This window comes from Heptranchias perlo, chromosome 17 (assembly GCF_035084215.1).
Source record: "Heptranchias perlo isolate sHepPer1 chromosome 17, sHepPer1.hap1, whole genome shotgun sequence".
Lineage (NCBI taxonomy): Eukaryota > Metazoa > Chordata > Chondrichthyes > Hexanchiformes > Hexanchidae > Heptranchias > Heptranchias perlo.
Window position 1 is genome coordinate 16,504,519 of NC_090341.1, and position 11,515 is coordinate 16,516,033.

Sequence of the window (11,515 nt, forward strand, 5' to 3'; positions counted from 1 at the left end):
GAATTTGGAGGATAACAGCACCTGCAATAGGCATTACTAGTCACAGTAGATAATAAATGGGCTTGTGGAAATTTGGCTACTCTGACAACTACAAAGGAACATCTGGGATACTGTAATGACCATTTCTGCAATTGTTTTTTTTTTATTCGTTCATGGGAAGTGGGCGTCGCAGGCAAGGCCAGCATTTATTGCCCATCCCTCATTTTTGTTTGTTAGTATATAAATAAGCTGTCTTCAATTTTCCAAAATGCAATTTGTTTAGTCTCAGCTTGACTGAAAGTCAACATACTTTTAAGACAAACAGGGAGGTCTGACAGTCACAGTAATTTTGTGATGGCAAGTTTAATAAAGTTACTAGAATTTTCCATCAGCTTCATATCAAATACTTTGGATGCTGTTTGATTTTGTAATTTTCCACTTCTCTATCTTTTCAGGAAGCAATCAGTATCTTGGATGTATTGTTCTCTTTCCATCAAATATAGTTAACAATGATTTGCATTGGCTTAAATTATGTTCAGCAAGATGGGGTATCATGGTATGTTGCAGCACAGGAGGCCATTCAACCCCATCATGCCTGGTGCCGGCTCCTTGAAAGAGCTATCCAATTAATTTCACTCCCCTGCTTTTTCCCTTTAGCTCTGGAAATGTTTTCCTTTCAATTATTTATCCAATTCCCTTTTGAAAGTCACTACTGAATCTGCTTCCACAACCCTATCAGGCCGTGCATTCCGGATCACAACAACTTTGCGTTAAAAAAAGTTTCCTCGTGTCACCTGTGGTTCCTTTGCCAATCACCTTACATCTGTGTCCTTTGTTACCAACGCTTCTGCCACTGGAAACAGTTTCTCCTTATTTACTCTATCAAAACCGTTCATGATCTTGAACACTTCTATCAAATCTACTCTTAACCTACTCTACTCTAAGGAGAATAACCCCAGCTTCTCCAGTCTCTCCACATAACTGAAGTCCCTCATCACTGGTATCATTCTAGTAAATCTCTTCTGCACCCTCTCCAAGGTCTTGACATCCTTCCTAAAGTGTGGTGCCCAGATTTAAACACAATACTCCAGCTGAGGCCTAACCAGTGCTTCATAAAGGTTTAGCATAACTTCCTTGCTATTGTACTTTATTCCTCTATTAATAAAGCCCAGGATCCCATATGCTTTTTTAACAGCCTTCTCAACTTGTCCTGTCACCTTCAAAGATTTGTGTACATACACCCCCAGGTCTCTCTGTTCCTGTACCCTCTTTAAAATTGTACCATTTAGTTCATAGTGCCTTTCCTCATTCTTCCTATCAAAATGTATCACTTCACACTTTTCTGCATTAAATTTCATCTGTCATGTGTATGCCCTCCTGAAGTCTATTACTATCCTCCACATTGTTCACTACACTCCCAAGTTATGATGTGGAGATGCCGGTGATGGACTGGGGTTGACAATTGTAAACAATTTTACAACACCAAGTTATAGTCCAGCAATTTTATTTTAAATTCACAAGCTTTCGGAGATTTTCTCCTTCCTCAGGCAAATGTTTCAAGAGCTCCTTGAAGCCTACGCATTTATACATATTGAACAATACATGGTGTTTACAGACTGCCCCTGCAACTGCCCGTTGCCAAGGCAATCACCGTGTTCAGACAGAGAGGTGTCACCTGCAGAACCCCCGAATACACATTCAACAAAAAAACAAACAGGGAAAAAAAACAGAGAAAAAAAACACAGAGAGAGGCAGAAACATCCGGAAGGCAGAGAGAGCCAGCAAATGACCCATTATATTAAAAACAGATAACATTTGTTCGCTGGTGGGGTAACGTGTAGCGTGACATGAACCCAAGATCCCGGTTGAGGCCGTCCTCATGGGTGCGGAACTTGGCTATCAATTTCTGCTCGACGATTTTGCGTTGTCGTGTGTCTCGAAGGCCGCCTTGGAGTACGCTTACCCGAAGGTCGGTGGATGAATGTCCATGACTGCTGAAGTGTTCCCCGACTGGGAGGGAACCCTCCTGTTTGGCGATTGTTGCGCGGTGTCCGTTCATCCGTTGTCGCAGCGTCTGCATGGTCTCGCCAATGTACCATGCTCTGGGGCATCCTTTCCTGCAACGTATGAGGTAGACAACGTTGGCCGAGTCACAGGAGTATGAACCATGCACCTGGTGGGTGGTGTCATCTCGTGTGATGGTGGTATCTGTGTCGATGATCTGGCATGTCTTGCAGAGGTTACCGTGGCAGGGTTGTGTGGCGTCGTGGACGCTGTTCTCTTGAAAGCTAGGTAGTTTGCTGCGAACGATGGTCTGTTTGAGGTTGGGTGGCTGTTTAAAGGCGAGTAGTGGAGGTGTGGGGACAAACACCTCGCTATGGCCATCCCCACACCTCCACTACTCGCCTTTAAACAGCCACCCAACCTCAAACAGACCATCGTTCGCAGCAAACTACCTAGCTTTCAAGAGAACAGCGTCCACGACGCCACACAACCCTGCCACGGTAACCTCTGCAAGACATGCCAGATCATCGACACAGATACCACCATCACACGAGATGACACCACCCACCAGGTGCATGGTTCATACTCCTGTGACTCGGCCAACGTTGTCTACCTCATACGTTGCAGGAAAGGATGCCCCAGAGCATGGTACATTGGCGAGACCATGCAGACGCTGCGACAACGGATGAACGGACACCGCGCAACAATCGCCAAACAGGAGGGTTCCCTCCCAGTCGGGGAACACTTCAGCAGTCATGGACATTCATCCACCGACCTTCGGGTAAGCGTACTCCAAGGCGGCCTTCGAGACACACGACAACGCAAAATCGTCGAGCAGAAATTGATAGCCAAGTTCCGCACCCATGAGGACGGCCTCAACCGGGATCTTGGGTTCATGTCACGCTACACGTTACCCCACCAGCGAACAAATGTTATCTGTTTTTAATATAATGGGTCATTTGCTGGCTCTCTCTGCCTTCCGGATGTTTCTGCCTCTCTCTGTGTTTTTTTTCTCTGTTTTTTTTCCCTGTTTGTTTTTTTGTTGAATGTGTATTCGGGGGTTCTGCAGGTGACACCTCTCTGTCTGAACACGGTGATTGCCTTGGCAACGGGCAGTTGCAGGGGCAGTCTGTAAACACCATGTATTGTTCAATATGTATAAATGCGTAGGCTTCAAGGAGCTCTTGAAACATTTGCCTGAGGAAGGAGAAAATCTCCGAAAGCTTGTGAATTTAAAATAAAATTGCTGGACTATAACTTGGTGTTGTAAAATTGTTTACAACTCCCAAGTTAGGATCTGGTTTATGGTTGGCAGGTTGCCTCAGAGGGTCCAGAAGCAAATGGTCCCAATAACTTGGTGCTAACTACAAGTCTACTGAATCCTTTATGTTTCATTGGCACTGGGAATGCAAATGCAAAAAGTGGTTTCTTTTCAAAGAGCAAGGCCAATAAACAATGGCATTGTACTGATGCCGTAGAGACAAAAATTTCAGATGAAAGTGTTAAATATTTGTATTTCTGTATCTCATGGCATAGTTCAGGAGCACTGAATTTAAATTACAATATTTTAAGTCAGCACATTTTATAATCATTGTGTGTATGTGTGTGTGTGTGTGTGTGTGTGTGTGGTAATAAAGCACTGAGCGGTAAAACATGCCAATGAATACCAATGATTTGATTTATATTCATTTCTGGTACACTTTTGCTCTGGTAGGAAATAAATGATCTCATCTAGCACTGTGACTCAAGAGCTAATTTGTCACTTGACATGCAGCACAAAACTGGCAATAACAACAACAACTTGCATTCAAATAGCACCTTTAATGCGCTTCACAGAGGCATAATCAGACAAAAAAAGATGCTGAACCAAAGAAAGAGATATTAGGAGATGACCAAAGTTCAGTCAAAGAGGTAGGTTTTAAGGAAGGTCTTAAAGGAGGAAAAGGGTTGGGAGGCAGAGGGGTTTAGGGAGGGAATTCCTGAGATTGGGGCTTACACGGCTAAAGGCACGGCCGCCAACGGTGGGCCGAAGGTAGGGGAGATGGCCAAGAGGCTAAAGTCGAAGGAACGGAGATTTCTGGAGGAATTATAGGGCTGGAAGAGGTTACAAAGATGGGGAAGAATGAGGCCATAGAGGAAGTTAATCACAGGAATGAGAATTGTAAATTAGAGGCGTTGGGCCTATGTGAAGCTATGTAGGCCAGCAAGGACAGGAGTGATGAGTGAGCAGGACTTGGTACGGGATTAGAAGATGGGAAGCAGTGTTTTGGATGAGCTGAAGTTTAAGGAGTGTGGAGAATGGGAGGCTGGTCAAGCGACCATTGGAATAATCAAGTCTGAAAGATCAAATATGTTGCAGAAGTTGCGAACAGTCTGGTTCAACCCAAGACAGTGGCCAGGGAGGGGTAATGATTTAGTATTAAGGGTATAGAGTTTGTGATGGGCTAAAGACAATGTTTTTGATCTTCCCAACGTTTACCTGGAGGAAACTGCAGCTCATCCAAGACTGGATGTTGGACAAGCAATTTGACAGCACAGAGACCAGTGAAGGGGCCGAGATATGTGGCAGAGAGGAAGAGCTGAGTGTCATCAGGGTGGAAGTTGACCCCATATCTTCGGATGATGTCGCTAAGCAGCAGCCTGTAAACCAGGAAAAGGAGGGGGTCTAGGATAGATTCTTAGGGGGCTCGAGAGGTAATGGTGGGGGGTGCAGGGAGGAAAGTCATTGCTGGAGATGCTCCAGTTACGAATGGATAGGCAAGAATGGAACCAAGCCTGGCCACTGAGCTGGTCAACGGAGGACAGCTTCATTGAAAGAGTGATCAATATTTGGAATAGTCTTCTGGGTAGGGTACTGGAGATGAAAATCATTCAAGATACAGTTAGATGGTGTGATGAAGGGGAGAAGGATATAGCGTTTTTGTATGGATGAGTTAAGATGGTCTGAATGGTCCCAACTGCATTTATCTTGTGATCTTGTTCAATGTTTTGGAGGAATTACTGAATCTGACAGAATGAGGGGACTGAACAAATATCAATGGAGATAAGTTCCAAGTATCTGTAATTTTTATATCGACATATCACTGCAGAAATTGGCAGGTGAGTCATTAGGGTATTTTTGGTATCTCTTTTCAGGCAGTTTAAGTAGGACCAGGCACTAAGAAGACGAGCGGGTGGTGTGCATGATCTGGAGTTGGCAACTTTCTCTTTTACTTGATTTCTTTGTGTGTCTTTTGGGAGGGGGGGCAAGGGGAGGATTGGCAGGAGAGAGTTCGACTGAAATGGGCAAGAAGGAGCCCATATGGTTTGGTAGTTTTCCAGTTATAGGTGCCACTTGTTGCAAAATCCATTCCAACTGTCAACACATCCCAAAGCTGTTCTGTTCATGTTAACACCAATTCTTGTCCTTGTGTAGTGCTACCTGACGGACAGAACTGTCCATATACCTTGCTACAGTAGCAGAGAATATTGTATAACCTTATTTGTACTATGACTAATCATAATCTGAAAACTTGGTGACATTTTTTGGCATTAAAAAGGGTACCTTTGTGTGGTACTACTGCCAGTTCACATCTTACAATGTTGGTTGAACATAGGAGTGAATCATTAACATGAGTTAACTGAAAACACTGATTGAGCTAATTATCATGGGGGAGGAAAATGAAAAGCTGAGCCAAGAAATCGGCCAAATAGAAGTTCAAGCTTTCCAGTAGGTATCAACTGAGATGTATGATACTTTAAAGGGCTAATAAGTAACTGCCAATATTCTGCCTGTGGCTGTATAAATGACAACAATTGACAACTGTTTTTCATAGCAACAGAAAGTGATTTTTCAGGTATCAGACTAGGCATGACATCCGGTTGCGTTCAAGATGAGAATGCAGCTTCATTCATTTCCACAAGTTTATAGAGAAACATTGAAGAGACAGTAAAATATTCCTGCTGCTAGCTTCTCCAAAGAGACTGTCACCATTATTATTATGGGACCCAGCATTTAATCCAATAGCATACACTATTTGTAAACACTTTCATTCCCTCATAAGCAAGTAGTCTGTGGTGTCCAAAATATTTTCTTCGCTATGAATGTGCAAAACCTAGGATTAACATTTGACTCCTTGGTCTTTAGCCAGTTGCATGTTCCCAGCTCATTTGAATAGAATAACCAGCTGTGAGGTGGGCTTTTTGGAGATTATGGCAACAGTCTAAAATTTGGCTCATGACAGCATTGTAGAACCTACCAACACAAGGAAAAACAAAAGGTACAACTGGGCAGACAAAGTAAAAGGATCTATTATAGAGTAAACAACAGTATCAGAGTACTTGTTCTACAACATCCCATTTTGCAAAAGGATTACTAATGAACTTTAATAAGAATCTCATGAAGCATCCAGGTGGCTTTAATATTTTCACAATCACCCCAAGCTACTCCTGCGCACATCCTGGTAGTCAGTTACAAAGTGGCATTAATAATGGCCAGAAAATGATGTGTGGCAAAGGATGCAATATATTTTTAAAAATTGCACTTCTAGAGTCTTATCATGCCCCTCAGAAACAGCTCAAAGCACTTCACATAATGAATTACTTTGAAGTGCAATTACTATTATGCATGCAAGTATGGCAGCCATTTTGTGCACAGTAAGATCATACAAACAAGGAGATAAATAACCACTTGTTTTTTGGCAGCAGTGATTGAAGGAGGAAACTTAGCCATGACACTAGGAGTACGCCATGCTCTTCCAGTAATGTCATGAGATCCTTTCAATATCCACTCAAACCACCTGTATAGGCAAGATAGAACCTGAGCTTAACATCTCATCCAGAAGAAATCACGTTCGACAATGCAGCATTCCCTCAGTACTGAACTGGAATGTTAGCTTAGATGATTAGATCAAATCTGCAATCTTCTGATCCCAGGGGTGAGATTGCTCCAACTGAGCTAAACTCACACATTAACACACCAAAAGCACACTCAGAGTGTTCTGAAGTTGCTGAAGTCAAAACACAGTGTTAATGGATGAATAGAGCCTGTCACGTTTTTGAATCTTTTGACCATTTTTCCACGAAAGGATCTAGAAATATGTTATTTCGGAAATGTGCTTCTAAATTGAAGCTTACTTCAAATGAGGTTAGTTTTGCAAGACAAACCCATGCTGGGTCTAAATTAATAAGCAGAACCTCAAAGGTAATAATCTCTGGATTACAACCTGAGCCACATGCAAACTGGCATAGGAACAAACAGATCAGAGAGTTAAATGCGTGGTTCAAAGTGGTGTGGAAGGAAGGGGGTATCGATTCATGGGGCACTGGCACCAGTACTGGAGAAAGAGGGAGCTGTTCCGACTGGACGGGCTCCACTTAAACCGGGCTGGGACCAGTGTCCTGGTAAATCGAATAACTAGGGCTGTAGATAGGGCTTTAAACTAAAAAGTGGGGGGGGGGGGGGGGGGTGGGGGTGGGGGGGGAAGAGTGGCGGGAAGGGGTCAAGTGAAGGGAAATTTAGAAATCTAATGAGAAAAGTTAAGACAATAGAACAGTGTAGTGACTTGGATAAAGATAAGCAGAGTGTGGCAGGAAGGGAGAGTTTACCAATAATGGTGTAACAACAAGGTCGGTCAAAGCAGGAAAGAATGGTAAAAAGTCAAAATTAAAGGCTCTTTATCTGAATACATGGAGCATTTGTAACAAGATAGATGAATTAATTGCACAAATAGAGATAAATGGGTTTGACCAAATAGCCATTATAGAGACATGGTTGCAACATGACCAAGGTTGGGAACTAAATATTCCAGGTACATGCCATTTAGAAAAGACAGGTAGAATAGAAAAGGAGGGGGTGTAGCCCTAATAATAAAGGATGACATAAGGACAGTGGTGAGAAAGGATCTTGGCTCGGAAGATCAGGAAGTAGAATCAATATGGGTGGAAATTAGAAATAACAAGGGGCAGCAAACACTGGTGGGAGTAGTTTATAGGATCCCTAATAGTAGAAATACAGTTGGACAGAGTATTAATCATGAAATAATGGGAGCTTGAACAAAGGAAATGCAATCACCGTGGGAGACTTTAATCTGTATACAGACTAGGCAAATCAAATTGGCAAAGGTAGTTTGGAAGACAAGTTCGTGGAATGTATTCGAGACGGTTTCCTAGAGCAATACGCCATGGAACCAACCAGGGTACAGGCTATTTTAGATCTTATATTATGTAATGAGATAGGGTTAATTAGTAATCTCACAGTAAAAGAACCTCTGGGGAAGAGAGATCATAATATGATAGAATTTCACAATGAGTTTGAAAGTAAAGTAATTAGGTCAGAAACTAGAGTCTTAAACTTAAATAAAGCAAATTACATAGGTATGAGGGGCAAGTTGTCAAAGGTAGATTGGGAAACTAAATTAAAGGGTTAGATAGTTGAAAAGCAATGGCAAACATTTAAAGAAATATTTCAATATTCTCAACAAGTATACATTCCATTGAGAAAGAAAAACTCCACGGGAAAAGTGATCCACCCGTGGCTAACTAAAGAAGTTAAGGAGAGTATTACATTGAAAGAATAGGCCTATAATGTTGCCAAAATTAATAAGCCTGGGGAATGGCAGGGGAAGGGGGGGGACAAAGAGAGAAAATAGGGAACTACAGGCCGGTTAGCCTGACATCGGTCGTCGGGAAAATGCTGGAATCCATTATTAAGGAAGTGGTAACAGGGCACTTAGAAAACCATAATATGATTAGGCAGAGTCAACAAGGTTATATGAAAGGGACATCGTGGTTGACGAATTTATTAGAGTTTTTTGAGGTGTAGCAAGCAGGGTAGATAAAGGGGAACCAGTGGATGTAGTGAATTTGGATTTTCAAAAGGCATTTGATAAGATGCCACATAAAAGGCTGTTACACAAGGTAAGGACTCCTGAGGTTGGGGGTTAATATATTAGCATGGATAGAGGATTGGTTAAAGAACAGAAGAGAGAGTAGGGATAAACGGGTCATTCTCAGGTTGGCAGGTTGTAACTAGTGGGGTGCCGCAAGGATTGATGCTTGGCCCTTAACTATTTATAATCTATATTAATGACTTAGATGAAGGGACCGAGTGTAATGTATCCAAGTTTGCTGATGATACAAAGCTAGGTGGGAAAGTAAGCTGTGAGGAGGACACAAAGAGTCTGCAAAGGGTTATAGCCAGATTAAATGAGTGGGCAAGAAGGTGGCAGATGGAGTATAATGTGGGGAAATGTGAAGTTATTCACTTTGGTAGGAAGAATAGAGAAACAGAATATTTTTTAAATATTGAGAAACTATTAAATGTTGGTGATCAGAGAGACTTGGGTGTCCTCGTACAAGAAACACAAAAAGTTAGCATGCAGGTACGGCAGGCAATTAGGAAAGCAAATGACATGTTGGCCTTTATTGCATGGGGGTTGGAGTACAAGAGTAAGGAAGTCTTACTATAATTGTACAGGGATTTGGTGAGACCTCACCTGGCTTACTGCGTACAGTTTTGGTCTCCTTATCTAAAGAAGGATATACTTGCCTTGGAGACGGTGCAACGAAGGTTTACTAGATTAATTCTTGGGATGAGAGGGTTGTCCTATGAAGAGAGGTTGAATAGAATGGCTTATACTCTCTGGAGTTTGGAAGAATGAGAGGTGCTCTCATTGAAACATATAAGATTCTGAGGGGGCTTGACAAGGTAGATGCTGAGAGATTGTTTCCCTTGGCTAGAGAGTCTAGAACTAGGGGGCATAGTTGCAGAATAAGGGGGTGGCCATTAAAGATTGAGATGAGGAGAAATTTCTTCACGCAGTGGGTTGTGAATCTTTGGAATTCTCTACCCCAGAGGGATGTGGATGCTGAGTCATTGAATATATTCAAGGCTGAGATGGATAGATTTTTGGTCTCTAGGGGAATCAAGGGATATGGGGATTGGGCGGGAAAGTGGAGTTGAGGTCGAAGATCAGCCATGATCTTATTGAATGGCGGAGCAGGCTCGAGGGGCTGTAAGGCTTACGCCTGCTCGTATTTCTTATGTTCTTATGGATTGTGAATCGGAAGCCAGAGAAGACCTCAGACAAAGGCAGCTTGTTAAAACATTTACCAGAATACATTCACACCGTTGAGATTCAAATGTACCATACTTTTGAGCTTTGCATGGAGCTAATTTCAAGTGAGTGGGGGATTGCACTCAGGCAGGTTTGATTGGCAGCTCTACTGCCTGGCCCACGGGCCCGAAAGGATCAGGAGATAAACAATCTACCTTCTTGTGCAGGGGAGGTTTCGAACCACAAGGATTCAAAGTCAGTTGTCTTTGGTAAGGGAAACGCTGTGAAGATCTGCACTCAAGTGAAGAGGTTAGAAATGTGAGATTAGCTAGGAAACCTCTTGTTTAAATTAAGTAAGATGACCCACCGAACTGGTCTTATATTTGCATAAGAATGCAAAATAAAGTTGTACCAATTGAACGAATCGATTCTGATCATTGCTCTGCACGTTTCATCTTACTGTGAAATACAGCAGTTTATAATTTAAACCAAAATTTACCTCATCTAGTGCGAACTCAGTCCACCTACAAAGAGATTGAAGAGCTACACTTGTGAAAGACTCGGATTTTCAGTCCAAATCGGAAGGAGATTATAGTTAGACCCCTAGATCATGCTGTCATAAAAGCAAAATAACCAACTGTGAGGTGGGCTTTTTGGAGATTATGGCAACAGTCTAAAATTATGGCTCATGACAGCATTGCAGAACCTTCCAACACAAGGAAAAACAAAAGGTACAACTAGGCACACAAAGTAAAAGGATCTATTATAGAGTAAACAACAGTGTCAGAGTACTTGTTGCACAACATCTCATTTTGCAAAAGAATGAACTTTAATTAGAATCTTATGAAGCATTCAGGAAGCTTTAATATTTTCACAATCACCACAAGCTATTCCTGCACACATATTGGCAGTCAGAGGTGATAGCATAATTTAGGGATATAACTATCGTACAAGCAGATATAACCAAATGTGAGGTGGGCTTTTTGGAGATTATGGTAACAGTCTAAAATTATGGCTCACGACAGCATTGCAGAAGCTACCAACACCAGGAAAAACAAAAGTGCAATGTGAGTCAACTCCCATTACAGTAAGATGCTCAGACCGCTTAAGAGAGTGACTGCTGCAATCCAAAAAATGGCAGACCCGAATTTGTAACAGAGCTGTGTCATAAATGAATTCTCCCATATCCAATTTTTGGTGTACTATATCAGTTGGAAAGAAGTAAAATTCACTGAACTACACATAATTCTATCAAAGGAACAAGAAGCACATGATTATATGACTACTATTCAATAAATGCAAATATTTGCACTGTGATTAAAATAGTTTTTGATGAATGCTATTATGTTTATTTGATACAAACTACAGATGAGATTTTTCTTACATTCATTTACCTCAACAAACAAAATTTTAGTCAGAATTTCAGGCTTCGTGCAAACTGACTTAATATTCTGTGCAACAAGTTACTTTCACTTAGATTAATTACATAAACATAG

General features: G+C 41.9%; 1 protein-coding gene across 1 annotated transcript in view; it reads right to left on the reverse strand.

Annotated features, from left to right (window-relative positions):
• cenpp (centromere protein P) overlaps positions 1-11,515 on the reverse strand; it is a 246,823-nt gene that overhangs the window by 79,532 nt on the left and 155,776 nt on the right. The window lies entirely within an intron of this gene.